At 42.8% G+C, this 18,300-nt stretch overlaps 1 pseudogene; it reads left to right on the top strand.

Annotated features, from left to right (window-relative positions):
- Positions 1 to 12,442: 12,442 nt before the first annotated feature.
- Positions 12,443 to 12,865, top strand: LOC142832368 (small ribosomal subunit protein uS8-like; annotated as a pseudogene).
- Positions 12,866 to 18,300: the final 5,435 nt, after the last annotated feature.

Raw genomic sequence — 18,300 nt, 5'->3', positions numbered from 1 at the left:
TGTGGTGATGAGGTCGGAAGAACGGGCCAGCTCACTGGAGCCTTGAAAATATAGGCAAAAACTTGGTTTGTATTTGCAATACAGTAGGAAACTATTGTAGAGATTTCCACTGCTGCATGAGAAGATATGATTTAGCAATTTAATAAGATCATTCTGGCTTCTCAGTGGGGAATGAACACTATGAACCAGACAGACCAGTGAGAACAATACCACAAAAGACTGGAGAAAGCATTACTCTCCTGGAGGTGATCTGTCACAATGAAGGAGGTGACATTTTAATGGCTTCTGGATACATTAATCTAACAGGACATGTGGATGGATTGAGGGAAAGAGAGGAGTACAGTGATTCCCAGGCCAATAGAGTAGAATGTGAGTTCAAATCACAGAGAATGCATGGGAAGGAACAATTTATGGAAGAAAATCAATAGTCAAGTTTGGAAGTGCCAAACAGACATAGCCTACAAATCATCAAGTAGGAGCTGGACCTTGAGTCCAAAGCTCTGAGGAATGGTTTATGCCAGAAATAAAATAACCTGGGAGGCTTCAGTGTATATTTGGCACCGGAAATATAACCTGGGAGGCTTCAGTGTATATATGGCATCGGAAATATAACCTGGGAGGCTTCAGTGTATATATGGCACTGGAAGCCATGGCAGTTAGACGAGAGCATCATGGGAACAAACATAAGTGGCTCAGATAAAGAAAAGGCTCAAGCTAGGGGTGGAGCTCAGTTGGTAGGATGTCTGTCTTGCATGAACAAAGCCCTGGGTTTGATCCTAAGTACCATATAAAATAGGCGTGGCAGTACACACCTGTAACCCCAGATCTCGGGAGGGAGAGGAAGGAGGATCAGAATTCAAAGTCATCCTTAACTCTATGTCAGGGCCAGCTAGGACACCTGAGACAGGAAGAAAGAAGAAGAAGAAGAAGAAGAAGAAGAAGAAGAAGAAGAAGAGGAGGAGGAAGAGGAGGAGGAGGAGGAGGAGGAGGAGGAGGAGGAGGAGGAAGAGGAAGAGGAAGAGGAAGAAGAAGAAGAAGAAGAAGAAGAAGAAGAAGAAGAAGAAGAAGAAGAAAAGGAGGAGGAGTGTAGGAGGCGGAAGAGGGAGGGAGGGAAAGAGATTGTAAGCCAAAGACTGAGACTACTGCATTCTAACATTTAAGGGTCTGGAAAGACTGGCCATGAAGTACAAGAAGCAAAGAAGAGCAATGGTCTAGAAGTAAAATGGTTTGGGAAGAAACAATGATCCAATTGGATGCTGCTAAGAGGCCAAGCAGGATGAGAGCTGATACTTGGCCATCCTCATTCAGCCAAGACAGGCTTCTGTTGGAGCTTAATAGGAGTGGTCTTGGAGAAATAGTCCATTCCTGCATCCAACTGCTGCGGTGATGCAATGGCTTGAGTAAGAACAAATGCTGGAAGGCTGAAGATGAAGTCAACTGAACTGAGGCAGAAACAACAGTCAGTTTAATAAACTGTTTCAATAAAAAGGAGTAGCAAAATGATGCACTGAATGAAGAGCCCCACGGATAATTTATCTCCAGGAAGCATCATATAAACCAGGACATTGCTGGGTTGTAGCAGGTGTGGAGCCAAAGGGACAGATGTGATGCCCACATACAGATGCTGGCTTCAGGGATAGCACTGAGGGTGTATGCAAAGACAAGAGGAAATATGCATAGTATCAGATGCCAGGAGACTGGGAGATCATAGGAAAGATGATACCGTTTCCTTCTAGACACTGCTTCCTTAAATGAGAAGGAAGGTCATTATCGAAAATAATGACCGGAGGTAGGAATAGCTGAATTTGAAGAAAGTTAAGAATCTGTGAAATCTCAGACAGTGGAAAAGAACAGGGCTAAATCATTTTTGCCCCTAATCCTCTGGCCATGTTCAACTGCTCAGTGCTTCTGGGAAACAAGTGGGAATTATATTTCACTCAGGGTCATATTTCTAAATTAGTAAGAAGGAAATTGAGAGGGTGAGGTGGTTAAGGAGGTGTGAAAAGAAATGACTGGTTGCAATGAACTCGAAAGGACAAAGACAGCAACATACTGCACAGGTCCCTGCATGCGGTCAGGAAGAACCAGTAGGACATTGGATTAGCTGCGTCAAAGGAGTTGGCCAGGGGTGGTGATGGTGGGGCTAGAGAAAGAAGGGGTGGTCCATCAAGAGAATGTGGAACTCTAGAAATCAAGATTTTTGCTGGCAATGCGGTTATGTGGTAGGAAGTTCTCTAAGGTGCATGACCATGGAGGTGTCTAGCTGAAATGGAATGGGTAAAAGCAATAACAGACATAAGACTGAGGGGCTGAGGGGCTACGGTGCCTAAAAGGATAATTTCTGTAGATGCTGAAGTCACCAAGTGTTGTGTGAAAAACTTTTTCCGGACAGATGCAAATCTACTCACCCCAGATAGGGAATCCATGACAGACCGAAGTATAGATACCACCAAAGAGGTGAAACAATGAGTTTTATTGAGGTTACTTACAGGAGTATGGGTGAGGGGTTACTTACAGGAGCAGAAAAGACTCAAAGACAGCTGCATTACTAAAGCCATCCCAGCATGGGTGGCTGCCCACACAGCTGGGAGCCTGGAGTACACTGCACAGCCTGCAGGCAGCTGCACAGTTTGGAGAGGGTCCTTTCCAGGTGCTTCAGCCTTCCAGGTGGTCTAAGCCTCTTCCAGGAGTCGTGGCTGGTTTCTGCTTCTTCCAGGCAGCTGGTCTGCTCTCAGAGTCCCTTTGCAGCTTCTCTCCTCTGAAGTCTTTGCAGCTCCCCTGCCAACTGAGTCTTCTTTGTGGCTCAGATCTCTTCCTTCCAAGAGGAAGCTTTTATTGTTTACAGTTGCAGGGAGAGGCCTAGTGAATTTGTTCAGTTTCAGGGACTTTCTGAGGCTATCTTAAGTTGTTTACCTTTGTTCAAGGAGCTTCCCTGATTGAGAGAATGGTTAGAATGTCTCAGTCTCAGAGGAAACTAAGCACAGCATCTTCAAGTGTAGGAGTATGGGGGTAGAAGGGAGGAGAGAGGGAAGCCTTGATGCTAAAACTGCAGCCAAACAAGACTAGTTAGCAGGAGATTGATGAGTCATAAAGAAGAGTAGTGGAGAGGTGGGTGTGGTGGTGCTGTGCCTGAAACTAGAGGGAAGTGGAGGCAGAAGGGATCAGGAGTTCAAATCTAGCCTCATTACATTCAAGCAGCAAGTTTGAGGCCAGACTGGGATACATGACAAACAATACTAAAGATTTAAAGACTCATGTCTGATACAAGATGTATCTCAAAGAAGTTGAGGAGTTTGTTTGTTACTTTGTTTTCTTTTCCTTAGTCATTTTTACTATTATTATTATTTTTTTCTTGAGACAATATCTTGCTAGTCTGGAATTTGTAATTCTCCTACTCTAATTTCTCAAGTATTGGGATTGTAGGTGTTCACCACCATACCTGGCATTTTCTTTTTAAGAAGGAAGAACACTGAACAATTATAGATGCAGCAAGGAGAAGCAAGGACAGCACCTTTAGTCGTGTGTAAGTGGGATGTTTGAGACAGCATGACTAGAGTTTGAAAGAACCTGGGAAAGGGTATAACCACAGATTCCAAAGCATGGAGTGGATGAGAGTCTTCAGTAGCTTGGACTTCTGCTTGCCCTGAGTCATATAAAGCTTTGACCTGATGGAATTCATCACGGTGGCCACTTAGGAGAAGGTGGGGCCCAGTCTCCACTATGAGCTTCTCCACTATGGCTGATTTCTTAGCACCTTATAGAAAGGGCCAGGTGGCGTAGTGTGCTTGGCTGCTGGCAGCCTGGCTGGCCACCAGACTCTCCCTCACCCTCTGCTGTGAGTGGTATGACAGCAGAGAGAGGACTGATTTTACCCAGGCCAATGGAGTTCTCGGGGCCGTGTTTCAGTCTTTCTCAGCCTCTTGACAATTGCATTTAGTCATCAAGGACACAGTTCCTGGGGAAAGTCTTCGCTTTGGGGTCTGGAGGCGCGATCTGTGGCTGCCAGGCACTCCACCCAGTGGCTAGCTTCTTCCCTAGAAAGCCTCAGTTGGGATGAGAAAGCAGGAATCTTGATTTTTTTTCCTGCAGGACACCAGTGAAAACGGACACGATAATGGCTCTGCCCCTAAAGGACCAAAGTCACTATTTAAAAGAGAAAGAAAGTAAAAAGGTCTCACACTTGATGTATTGATGCTTGTTTGTTAAATTTTTTAAATTCCATGATTTAAAAAAAGCAAGCATAAAAATAACTGTGTGTGTGTGTATTATTTTCTTCTTGACAGTTGCCATCTTAATTCCCAGCATTGCTGTCAAATACATATTAACATTCACATTTTGTCCAGATATAGTTTTAAAAACACAAAGCAGCCAGTAGAGATGAAATTAGCAACAGCTTCAAAACACAAAACAAAACACAAAGGAGAGAAAATTTGCAGACTACTAGGTGTTTATCCAACAATGAACTGTGCTGGATAAACATTGGGAGGAGTAGGGCTCAAAGGACCGAAACTCGCGTTCCCACAAGCTTAATGCTATTCAGAAAGCCTGAGTGAGAGCCTTATACCACCCCAACCTTCTCCCATACACTCACGACACAGAATGACATCAGGAACAATGGCTGTTTTATTTTACCCTTTCAAGCTCAAGGTGTGACCGATCTTATTGGAGTTCGGAATGCCCAGACCTTTACACTTGAAAACTGATCAGCTCCCCTCAAGTCTTGTCCAACCCAGAGTAAGGTCCTCACAGGTGGTGAAAGCAGTCAATCTTACAACACGCTCTTGGCAGCATGATGACCAGTAAGTCTGGATGAAAGCTGAATTCAAGACAGCTGAAAAACAAGGCTTGATGAAGAGGAAAACACAACTCTTGTACGCTCAGTCTTTTCTGTTGCTGCGACCCCACCTAAGTGTGTTGTACAGACTCGTCTCCTCTTGGGAAAAGCCTCCTTTCTACATTTTCCCTCCTCAAGTCCTTCCCAAGCCTGCTGCCAAAATCAACTTCCTCTGTTGCCATTCTAACAATGTCCTCCCTCCCAAAGTTCTCTGTAACAGCCTCTGCTGCTCTCTGTGCTGGAGGCAGCCTTCTTGCCCTGCCTTTAGGACAAACACACAATTCCTGCCCATGTGTACTTACAACTGTCTGTTGTCCATCTCTGCAGGTCCACAGGCCTTGTCCTTCTCTGTGTAGACAAGACCCCCTCTCAGCTTCTTCACAGCTTTCTCCTATTGATGTTTCAGTCATAAATATTTTCATTCAGTCTTCATCAATAAGAATTCTTCATTTTTTGATATCTTCCCCCCTCATTCCTTTCCACCCCAAACAAATAATAATAATAATAACAAATTCACATGTGAATCGGGAGCTGTCTTACTTATAATTCTTCTGAATTCTAATTACTTTTAAAGAACCATGCAAGTATTCACCACATTTAAATTTTCTGTCTAATAAAAACTGAACAACATCAAAACTGAAATACTCCTAAAGGTCAACAATAATACTGTGGGATTTCCCTAAGGAATAAAAAGACTTCAGAATGAGTCACAGAAAAAAAACATCTAATATTATTACCATGGGCAACTTCTAGGAAAGGGTCTGTGCATTCAGGACAGCAGTGAAGCCATGGGTTTTTGTTTTGTTTCGGTTTGGTTCAGTTTGCTCATTTTGGTTTGCGTTTTTGTTTTTTCTTTTAGCAGAGTCCCATCTTATAGCCTGGGCTTTGAGCTCATTTTATAGCCCAATGCTGGCCTTGAACCTGTGATCCTCCTGTGTTGGGGGATGCTTGGGTTACTAGTATTGACCATCACACCCAGTTCTTCTCTTTTATTTCCTCTTTTTAAATTAAAATAAAAATGTAATGAACTTCACTGTGGCACTTTCATTTATGTAAGCCATGATCCTCGGGTTGTATTTGTTCTCCCCCATTGCCCGCCTACCCCCTCTTTCTGCTCACTTCCCTACCCCCAAAGTAATCCCCTCTCCTTTCATGGCTCCCCCAACATGTTTCATGCCCAAGTTTGGTTATTAGCAAATTCCGTGGGGTTTTTTGCTTGTTTTCTTTTAACTGTTCTTTAATCTCCTTAAGTATGATCTTGTTTGGAAAGAGGTGACAGTCATACCCATGAGTTATGACAATCCAGAAGCACCCATAAAGAAGTGCTATCTGGATACAGGACATTGATGTTTCTTTTTTAAAATGATCCCTTCGTCTGCGTGCTTGCTCAGCATTTCCCCTGTTCCATATATGGTAGCATTGGTTGAGAAATCAGGACTGTCTATAACAGGCCCAATTACTTGAACACTTGGTCCTCATTTGGCGATGCTGTTTGGGAAGGGGGTGCAGCCTAGTTGGAGGAAGTCTGTCACTGGGAGCAGGCTTTGAGAGTTCACAGCCTCATCCCACTTCCAGTTTGCCCTTTCTGTTTCACGTTTGGAGTTAAAGATGTGTCGCTTCAGTTTCCCGCTACGGCTACTGGTTACTATGCCTCCTGACACTCTGAGGACTCTCGTTCTGGAACCATAAACCAAACACTCTTCCATAAGGTGCTTTCGGTCACGGTATTAGTCAGGGTTCTCTAGAGGAAAAGAACTGATATAATCTACACATATATATCAAAAAGGGGATTTATTAAAGTGGCTTACAGGTTATGGTCTGCTAATCCAACAATGGCTATCAACTAACAGAAAGGCCAAGAATCAAGTAGCTTCCAGTACATGAAACTTGATGTCTCATCTGGTCTTCAGTTTATGTTGAGATTCCAAAGGAGGTTCTAATGCCAGTTAAGGAATGCCTCAGCAGCAGGAGAGAGGAACTGCCCTCAGGAGGAGCACAGGCTAGCAAATTTTCCTCTTTCTGTCCTTTTATGTGGGTTGCCATCATAAGGTTTGGCCCAGATTTAGGGTGGGTCTTCGACTTCAAATGATCCGATCAATACTAATCCTTCACAGGTATATCCAGCTGCTTGGGTTTTCCTTGAATCCAGATGTGCTCAGGTTGACTAGCAAGATTAGCCATTAGCCATCAGTCAGTGTTTCAACACAGCAATGGAAAAGTAACAAATGCATCGTGCATTAAAATTGTTTATTAACAGCATGAGAATGGTTGGGGGTTCATGAGTCATGGTATGCACACGGGAGTCAGGGAGCAACTCTGTCCACCTGGCCTTGAGGCAGGGTCTCTCTTGTTTGTGTTGCTAAGCTGCATAGTCCTGGCCAGCTAGCCCACAAGCTTAGGGGATTCTTCTGTCTCCACCTTCCATTTTACTCCAGCAGTGTGGGGATCACAGATCACACTTTTTATGTGGGTTCTGGGGATTTAAATCAGGTCATGAGGCTTACATGACAAGCACTTCACACATGGAGCCCTCTTTCTGGTTCCCATGCATTCTATCTGGTACATCTGATAGCACTGGTAGAGGGGCTTCTCAATGTGAAATGCTAAGACCCCTAGAGATCTTGAACATTATTGCTGAAATTCATCATCACAGTCATCCCTTGATATCTGTATAGGACCTTGGCTCCAGGATATCTTCCTGGATACCAAAATTCATGGAGGCTCAAAGAGCCTTATTTATATAACAGTATAGCATTTGCCTCCTGTATACTTAAATATCTCTAGATTGTTCGTAATGCTGGATAAGTTGTAAAATTTATACAAACATTTGTTATACTGTATTATGTAGGGGAGGATGGTAACAAAAGGTCTATACATATTTAGGGCCTTAAAAAAATTATTTCCACCCATGTTGTGTCCACAGATAAGGAATCTTCCAGGATTGTTTCTTGTTTTTACTTTTCACTCAAAGGAAGGAAGGAAAGAAGGGAGGGAAGGAGGGAGGAAGGAAGGGAGAGAGGGAGGGAGGAATGGAAAGAAGGAAGGAAGGAAAGAAAGAAGGAAGGAAGGAGGAAGAGAGGAAGGTAGGTTGACAAGATGGCTCAGCAGGTAAAGGTACTTGAGAATAGAACTAGATTCCTCCTCCATATAAAACAAAAGTAACAAAGAAAAGTCAAGACATTGCTACCAAAGTAAGAAGGAAACGGGGCTGGCAAATGGAACAGCATGAATGTTTGCTATGGCATGGTAGATCATCTCGGGGTATGTGATAGCTTTTTTTTTTTAATTTGGGATTAGTGTATTTTATGCTTATGCTATATATGAACTTCTTTAACTTTAACATCTTTAGTGTTCAACTGGTTCCTAATTTGCAAAGTGACCTCTCACAACATCGTTTTATTATTTCCAGTTCTGCATGCTTTCTCATTCATCTGGCAGTGCCTCTCATGAAAATAAATATGCTATCGCTTATGGGTTGAACTGAACCTTCCAAAGGCCTCAGCATATGACCTTATTTGGACATGATGTCTTTACAGAGGTAATCAAACTAAAATTAAATCATTAGGGTATGTTCTAATCTAATAAACCTGACATCCTCATTTTTTTTTTTAAAAAAGGAATTTGGACAAGAGATGGATAGACAAAGAACAGCTCAAGACTGCTCCAGGCCTACAGGGGGAAATATGGAAACATACTCACAAAGCCTTTGATACTCTTTCCTTCTCAGTAGTAGGCAACTCATGCTTGCTACTGCATGGGCCTAGATGAGAGCTACCATTGCCACTTTTCTAAACCAATAAAACCCCTAACTACATTCTACATACTTATCCTTATACCCACAGAGAAATTTAGCTCTGACCCTCATCCAAGAAGCTTCTTTTTGTGGCAGATAGAGACCGTGACAGAATCACAGAACTGGTCCAAAAGCAGAGGACAATTTGACTGGGGGGTAACTAGCCCCGACTGACAATGCCTAAGGTTTGGGGAGCATCTTGGAAGAGGAGGCTGAAAGATTCTAAGAGCCAGAGGAACTCTGTTGTAAGATCGTATCTTCTATATAGGACAGGGAAGCTGCACACATGAAATCTCAACAGTCCTAAACAAGACCTGAATACCATCACCAGTTGACATTCCAACAAGGATGGGGGAAAGCTCACAAGGCCCCACACCCCTAGATGGAGCTACAGGTCATTCATTAGTGACTACCGAGAAAGGAGAATTAGTCTTCCCCAGGAATGAGCCCTCTAAATAATTATCCAATACCAAGTGATCAGCCCTAAATACCAAACAGACTTAGCATGTTTTATTTGCATGTTTATATGCATGCATTAAAAAATTATTACATATGTGTAATAACAATAATATTTATTATTATTGTATCATTATATTATATTTATTATTATATTATAGGACAAAGTTGGGAGGAGTAGGAAGGTCCCTCTAGGAGGAGCTGGAGTGCATATGACCGAAATACATAGTATGACAACAACAACCTTTTTTAAAGAGAAAAAGGAGAAACTTTAAGCCCTTCCTCCCTTCTGAGTGTGGCTGGACTTAGTGACTGAATCTGATGATATGAAGTGACCTCTACTAGCAGGTTGTAAGGCTCATGCATGGTTTCTCCTCCGCTGTCTATGCTTCATCAGGAGAACTATTAAGCGTCTTTCGGGGAGGGAATCCAACTCTGTCAGGATCTTGTGAGCAGCTGCCCTGAAAGAGGACCACACAATTCGAAAGGTGCTTTTAGATGATTGCAACCCCAGCCCACATCTCTATACAGCCTCCTAGGAGACCCTGAGCCTGGACCATATACCTAGCTAACTCCACAATCCTGGCCATACAAATCTGAGAGAAAATAAGATGTTCTTAATTACTTTTCTACTGCTGTGATAAAACACCATGACCAAGGCAACTTAAGAAAGAAAGCATTTCATTTGGGACTCATGATTCTAGAGGGTGAGCCCATGACCATCATGGCAGGGAGGATAGTAGCAGGCAGGGAGGCATGGCGCTAGAGAGCTGGGAGCATAGATTATCTACAAGGACAAGGCAGAGAGAGAGAGAGAGGCGGGGAGAGAACTGGGAATGGCATGGGCTTCTGAAACCTCAAAGTCCTCCACCATCCTGCCCGTGACACACTTCCTAGGGGCCATCTCATTCAAACCTCCACATGAGAACTGTTTTAAGCTGTTAAAGGCCGGGATAATTTCCGACACAATAGACAGCTACTGTGGGGACAGCACAGCTCACAAGCACCTCGGATCCTTGTCAAGCTACCTCTTTACCTTACATTGCATTTGTTTGAGAAAGATGTAGACGTTTTACTAGAAAGTTTCCTGTCCATTTAAAAAAAATCCCATCTAACAAAGTCTACGTAGTTCTGATTCTTTTGGAAAAAATAATCATTGAGCCAGTAAGATGGCTCAGCCAGTAAAGGAGCCTGCCACCAAGCCTGATGACTCTGGGTGGGTCCCCAGGACTCATGGGGTAGATGGAGAGAAAACTGTCTCCCTGTCTCCACATGTGCGCTGTGGTATGTACCACCTCCCCACACAATACACACCTGTACCATCACACAAAAATTTTTAAAAGAGTAAGTTAAATTTTTTCCATATGTTAGTGAAGGAGAGAAGAGAGGAGAGAAGAGAGGGAAAAGTGAAAGTAGGATATTTTGGGACCATATGAAAAAAATGTTTTAAGAGGGACTGAGCAACTCTTTTCAAGGCTTTACCCTGGATAAATAGCACACATGCAGAGAACTGAGCAAGGGACTTAGCAGAGACTTTTCGGGGGGGGGGGGTGAGAAGCAGGTTTGGTGTAGGCCTAGAAGGACTGGGAAGAGTGCTTGAGCACAGGAAGTACGAAGGATTCTTTGAATGAATTTTAACATAGAAAAAGCTAATAAGTAAAACTAGAGGAGTCCAAAAAGATTGGGGGGTTTCTGGTAAGAGGACTGGGGAGATGGGACAGTGGCTAATAGCACTTGTTGCTCTTGCAGAGGACCCAGGTTCAGTTCCCAGCACCCACAAGCGCTCACACCCTTCTGTGACTCCGGTTCCAGAGGACCCAACACCCTCATCTAATCTCCAGAGCACCAGGCATGTATGTGGTGCACAGAAATATATGTAGGTAAAATACATAAAATAAATCTTCTTTGAAGTGTATAAATATGGATCACGTATAAGCTGATGGGAATTTTCCAACAGTGAAAAGAGATTAAAAAAAAAAACAGGGACAGAGTGGGTAGAAGTTGAGTAACTGGGAGAAGCTGGGCTCCATCCCTCACTTGTGGGAGAGCTACACACAATAACAGGAAAAAAGGCAATAAACAGCTCAGGTAAAGAGGTAGATGTTGTGACGACTCTCGACTATGTCTGACAGAGGTTGTTTAATTACATGCTATGACTTTTCATTTAACTAAACAGTGTTTAATCGTCAAACACACATGCTACGATTGATATAAACACAATGGGGAAAGTCCCTTTGCTGGCAAAAACCAAGTAAATAAATATTTGTGGTTTGGTAAGTGTTATCATGAAGGCACACGAAAAAGCTACGGAAGCTAATTCTGAGAAAAGTGGAACTTTCCACGTGTGTGAGCTTCCAGCCAGAACTAGTGTCCTTGAGTCAGAGCTCTCGGTCATTAGCTTTTCAATTCTATGCAATCAGATGATAGCAACGTGAGAAGCTCCATTGCCCTCAGACAGAAAAGTAAATGCTATATTTGGCCTTTGGTCAGCTTGAGGTTTATATAGAGAAACTCGCCTGAGGGTATTAATATTTTAGATCTCTGATCCCAGGCTCTGCATGTCACATCTCTGCAGCAGGCAACAAACTTGCTTCCAGAAAGATTTTAGTTCTTGAATTGAAGTTTTACAAATCCTTTTTGTGTGGATTTTATCCCTTCCCTTCTTTCTCTTCTCCTATTTTTTTAAGTTTTGCTTTTTTATCTTATTGTGCATAAGTGTTTTCCCGCATTTGTGTATTTGCACCACGTGTGTCTAGAATTAGTTAGACAATTATGAGCCAGTTGTGGATAGACAGTTGTGGGTACTGGGAATTGAACCTGGGTCTTCTGTAAAGGCAGCAAGTGCTCTTAAACACTGAGCCATCTCTTCAGCCCTCTTTTCTTCTGAGACAGGGTTCCGTGTTGTCTGAAGCCAGGCTCCAACTTGCTGTTTTGGCAAGGGATACCTTGAACTTGCGATGCCCTGCATCTACTTCCCAAGTACTGGGATTGGAAGCCTCTGCCACCATGTATAGCTGGAGACAGATCTTCACACATGCTTGGTAAGCACTGGGTTCAGGCTCCAAGCCCGAGATTTTTTTTTTTTTCTCAGAACAAACTAGCTCAGTGGTATAGCACTTTTCTAGGATGCATAATACCCTGGGTTGAATTTGTACAAAAAAAAATGAAATCCAATTTTTTAAGACAGGTGTGATGGTACATGCCTATAAACTCAGCATTTGAGAGGTGAAAGTAGGAGAATTATTAGTTCGAGGCTAGCCTTGGCTACATAGTGAGTTCTGTGTCAGCCTAAGCTATATGAGATTCTGTCTCAAAAATCAAAATAGCACTTCTTTCTGACATCTTTCCACGCTGCCACCATGGTGCGCATGAATGTCCTGGCTGATGCCCTCAAGAGCATCAGCAATGCTGAGAAGAGAGGCAAACGCCAGGTCCTCATCAGGTCCTGCTCCAAAGGCATTGTTCAGCTCCTAACTGATGATGAAGCACGGTCACACTGGTGAGAATTTGAAATCACTGATGGCCACAGAGCTGGGAAGACCATTGGGAACCTCACACACAGGTTGAACAAGTGTGGAGTGATAAGTCCTAGATTTGATGTACAACTCAAAGACCTAGAAAAATGGGAGAACAATCTGCTCCCATCCCGTCAGTTTGGCATATTCCTCCATAGCTCTATTGTACTGACAACCTCAGCTGGCATCATGGACCATAAAGAAGAAAGATGAAAACTCACAGGAGGGAAAATCCTGAGATTCTTTTTCTGGAGATACAAAATATAAATAAAAAGCCTTCATGGACTGTGAAATAAAATCAAAACAGCAATAATAATGAAACAAAAATGAGGAACTCGTGAATGACAACTTGAATTTTAAACATTGTTATAGTTTGTGAATACATGCATCTCCCTAATCTTTCAGAAACACGAAGATCCAGTCTCTCACACCTTAGAGTTATGACGTGAACCATTCACTTGGTGGCTCTAGTCTCAGTGTCTCCCCGTGAACTGAGACGGACCCAGCTTCAGCTTCATGCAGCTCACTCTGGCTCTCCTGTTCATCTCACAGCTTCCGGCAGGTTCTCCACGTGACGTTAGAAGAGCACAGCAGATGTGCTTGGTGGCTCCAGAAATCTAAAGTGGGCCAGATGGTTCCCCGGCTGATTGACAGCAGACAGACGGAGCACTGCAGCCAGGGGCACCTCCTGGGGAGGATTTTTTTTCTTTCCTCCCTCTCCTTGCTTTTGCCTGAACTGTTACACAGGAAGAGTGAGAGATGGCTATTCAGGAGAGCTTTCTTCTCAATTATGCATTAGAGTGAAACAGTTCTCTGAGACTCGCTTCCATGTGGAAGAAATTCTCTTTCCCTAACACTTGACAAAGAGTTGACCCCTCACAGTTACAACAAAGTAGACAAGTTCATGTTTGACCAAAATATCCCACATGAAGATAAAGTAAAAACAAGGAAATATCAGCAAACAATATTGATAAAAACTGAAATACTTTTAACATTAGATGACTTACACTGCCCTTTTAAAGTGGCTTCTTTTTAAAACATGTGCATGTGCGGTGTTCGTGCTCATGTGCATTAGAGTTCACAGTATGCACACTCCTACAAAGACACATCCATATGTGGGTCTAGGTGATTCTATATTCCAACAAGCTGTTTCCCAAGTTTCCTGACTAATAGTACTCATAATGGCATCTGATTTCTCCAGAAATGCTGAATGCAATAATCATCTAATATTTAAAATGGCAATTTGCCAACATTTACAAACTCAAAAGTCTTTCTTCTTATTAGCAAGCATAAGTATCATGAAAACCCAAAGAAATTATGAATCCGTATAAACTTTATATTTCAGGAATGGCAAAATAATAATGGAGCTCTACATCGCCTTGTTAGAGCCCCCCCGCCCCCCTCCCCCGCCCCGGCTACTCAATATGAAGACTGAGGCTTAGGTTCTCTAGGACATTCCTTGCAGCTGCAGCAGCAGCTTCCATGAAGCCCCCTCTTGCTTCCACAAAGCAGTTCTTGGGGTCAGTTCACGTAACCAGGACATCTAGAATGTGGCATATTTTTCTAGTTGCCTTGTAAGCTCCTTTTCAATAGTGGGTACCAATATACTCTTTGAATTTTCTGCAACTGAGGACTCAAATAAAACTGAATCCCCCCCCCCTCCCAACATCACCCGGAGAGCATAACATGCAGAAACATGCGTTAGTCTTTGTTTCCTTCTGGCAACACTTAGAAGTCCCCTCCCCAAAAGTTGCTGAAGATGCCGCCACAGGTGTCCCGCCCAAAGGCGGGGTGAGAGCACAGAAGCTTGTAGAGGAATAGGGACACACCCCTGCAGCCCCTATTACCTCCTATTTCCCCTTCTCCATACTTCAATCCTTCTCTTTATTTGTTGTCTATATTTGTTAATAGAACCAAATCTGTACAGAATTATAAAACAATACCCAACCTTCACCTCTTTCTTGCATTCTCCCTCAGCTACCATTTATGTCTGCTTTCTCCAAGCAGCTAAAGTTCTAGAAACAGCAAACTATACTTCTCCACACATCAACCCCAGCCATTCTTTTCCCAGTCCACTGTAATCCGGATTTTTTGCCCCACCCTGTAATTTAGATTTTTGAATGAAATGATACTTGTAAAAGTTATCGATAACCTTATTGATACAGTTCATGTGTGATTCCCGGTCCTCATCAGCATTTGCTATCTCTGACTGAATACCCTCCTTTTTGGAATATTCTTTCCTTCTGGCTTCTATAACACTGCATTTTTTTTGACAATGAAAATCTCCAAGGCTCATTAATAGGCAAATAAAAACCAGATTTTGCATTAGCATAAAGCTCACTCCAAAGGACTTCTAATTCTTTTCTTTCTTCTTTTCCAGGGAAAAGAACACACCAAGTTTATCATATACCAAAGGCATGGAAATAGCAGACTTCTATCTTGTAATTGGACACTGCGTAGTCTATGAACTAAGAAAGAATACCTGTCCTCATAGAACACAAACACAAACACACATTGAATAATTGTTATTACATAAGGTGAAGTGTATAGAAAAAAACCACACTTAGTCAATCTCTGGCCTCTAAACATGTATGCACACACAAATGTGCCCCTCCACATACACATACATACACACACATAAACCACACACACAAATTCAACACTAATAATTTCAATTTTAAATTTCAAAAGACCATCCAGTGATGGTAAGATTATCTAGCAAGTCAAAGTGCTTGTCACACAAGTATGACAACATGAGTTCGATCCCCTGACCCCAAGGTGGAAGGAGAGCTGACTCCCAAAAGTTATCCTCTGACCTCTGAAAAGTGCTGCAGCACACACCATACACACAAAAATAATAGAAATTAAAATAGAGTTCAGCTAAAAAGCGAAACTTATGTCACTGAAGTCAAAAAGCAATTTACTAGTTTGGTTTCATTTATATGAATTAAGGAATCCTCTGAATTGTTCCTTTATAATCATTTCAAGCTGATGTCTCCCCGGCTAACAGGGCTGGTGAGATGGCTCAGAGACTAAGAGCACTTACTGTTCTTTCAGAATACCTGGGTTCAATTCCCAGCACTCACATCAGGCAGCTTATAACTGCCTGTAACTCCAGTTCCTGAACACATGTGGTACACATCAATTCACGCAGCCACACACATAAATAAAAATAAATATTTACAAACAAGCAAAAAAGTGTGGTCTGAAAACAAAAAGTAACGTCTAACAGGTAAAAATAGGGTGACGTCTCTTGGATGCTCACTCAGTGGAGGTGTCTGGAAGAGTGTTTGTTAAGTGACTATCCCAGGGGTGTGTCTTCCTATTCATCTCAGAAAGTCATGGCAGATGGAAGAAATGATTCCACTCAAGTCTAGCTAGGTGAACTAATAAGCTTAATTAAAGTGACTTTCAAAATCATAGGCAGTTGGCCAGCAGCTATACCACTGGATTATAGCACTTTTGCCCTGAGCATATAAAGCCAATCATGTATCTTTGAGGAAGTGAGGTGCCTCCTGAGCTCTCTGCATTTCCAGGAGGGCCCTTGAGTGGAACCAGCCTTCTAAGGGTATCCAATGGGTAAACCACAGCACTCTGACTTTAAGACTAGAACCCAAGGCTTTTGTGCCTGAGCACAGAGTTCCACATCAGTAGTGCTTTAACTTAATCTAAGAAGCATGCTTTCTGGTGATTTCCAAGTTCAAGGTGAGTGTACCAAGGGTCTCAGATGGCTGACAAGTCCTGTAGCCTTTCTCCATCAAAAGAGCATCAACTTCCAAGAAAATTTTGGGTCTTAATTTATGCTTGAATTATTCTAGTGTATCAAGACAAATTATCAAAAGGCCCAATACTTTTAAATGTCAGCACAACTACAAAGTAACAGTTTACCCAATATAAAATTTTAGTTTGAAAAATAAAGAAAGCCGGGTGGTAGTGGGGCATGCCTTTAATTCCAGTTCTCAGGAGGCAGAGGCAGGCAGATCTCTGTGAATTCAAGGCTAGTCTGGTCTACAGAATGAATTTCATGGTAGGCTCCAAAGCTATATATGGCCAAGGTTATAACAGAGAAACCGTGTCTCAAAAAACAAAACCAAACCAAATCAATCAAACAAACAAAAAAAAAGAAAGAAAAGAAAAATAAAGGAAATGGAAGTATAATTTGAATGTTTGGGAATTTATTTCCAAAGAAAAAGCTCTTTTGTCTTCTAATTTTCTTATATTTGTTTTTATATTATAAAAATACACCCAATAAATCCATTAAAAGTTAATATTGTTAATTTCATACTATACGATAATAAGTTTGACGCTATACTATCATGGTTCCTTTCTTTCATGGACCTTTCATTTCAGTGAGGAGGGGAAAGAGAGAAACATAGCACACAAACAATTTTAGGCCACGGGAAATGCCATGAAAAGAAAAAACAAAGTCACACACAAGGTGACTGGAGAGTCACTTTAGGCAGCGAGGAAAGCATGTTTGACGGACGGCAGTGACAGGTCTTGAGAGAAAGGAAACTGCAGACGTCCTAGGCTCAGAATAACTCATCGCAAGAAAAGTGGATATTTATACAGATTATCTTCAAGTATATGGGAGTATACATACTTGTAAAGCTGTTTCTAAATGGTCTCAGTGAAAGAAATAAGCAACAACAACAAAATACCGTATTGTCAGAGCTACCCTGTGGTGCTAGAAGTTTGTACAACGTGAACACTAAGGAACTGCGACTGTCTGGTGTTTTCGGGTTTCACAGAGGAGGTGGCATAAGGCAGGGTTTTGAAACCTGTGCAATCTACAAGGGTGTCTCTGTGTATGTATTGGTGGAGACAGTACAGCAAAGAAAACAGGCTGTTTCTCATTGGTGTGAGGCTCAAGAGGCACAAAAGCCTAGCCATGACTCCTGATCAGCGCTTACATGGCTGTCTTTGTTAAACACACTCACAGCACAGGTTTGTGGCCACTCTAGAGGCAGTGAAAATAGATGACAAGAGGAAGAAAAGAGAAATCTGACGTTTATCGGAGTTCATAACTCGGTGGGGCTGTTCCTTGTCAGTCAACGATAAACTTTCTGTACTTGGTTCAGAATAGGCACTCAGCGAACATCTCTAGGGCAAATGAAAGAAAATGAATTGTTGGTAGTTGGGGGTGGCGGCCTGACGTCTGAGGGACAAAAGTCAATCTCCCTACATTAAAATACACTGTCCTGTTCATAGAGCCTGAACTCCTTTTCATACTTGTTTTCATCCAAACGATGAAATACGCATTATTTACTCCGCTGTGCAAATTCCGAGTCTCCGAGTGGGAATGTACTCCGACTCCGGTTCTAGAACGGGTCAGCCACTAGCCCGGAGTTTCTGACAGTTAGCTGGGTGTTCACGCTTAAAATCCACTCCCTAGACTAGAGGCCTGAAGAATAAAATGATTTCGGTAAAGCTTAAGAGTAGGGGAAACCAAGGAAAGTCAAAGGGATGAGCGGGGGCGAGGAGGGGAGGTTCCAGAACGTCCCTACCGGCCGGTCACAGCACAATCACTGGGGTACTTCACAAGAGCATCGAACCTCGGGGCGGGGCGGAGCACCAGTGCCAACCCCACACCCCGCGCAGCCGCAGTGCAGCTCCGGAGCCTGGGGGTGCGAAGGGGCGGGGCCGACACCGTGAGGGTTGAGAGGCGGCTCGGCAAGTTACCCCCAGAGCGGCCCAACGTC

Source organism: Microtus pennsylvanicus, chromosome 12 (genome assembly GCF_037038515.1).
Source record: "Microtus pennsylvanicus isolate mMicPen1 chromosome 12, mMicPen1.hap1, whole genome shotgun sequence".
Taxonomy (NCBI): Eukaryota; Metazoa; Chordata; class Mammalia; order Rodentia; family Cricetidae; genus Microtus; species Microtus pennsylvanicus.
Note: the sequence above shows the minus strand (reverse complement) of the source record. Positions and strands in the feature narration are given on the sequence as shown.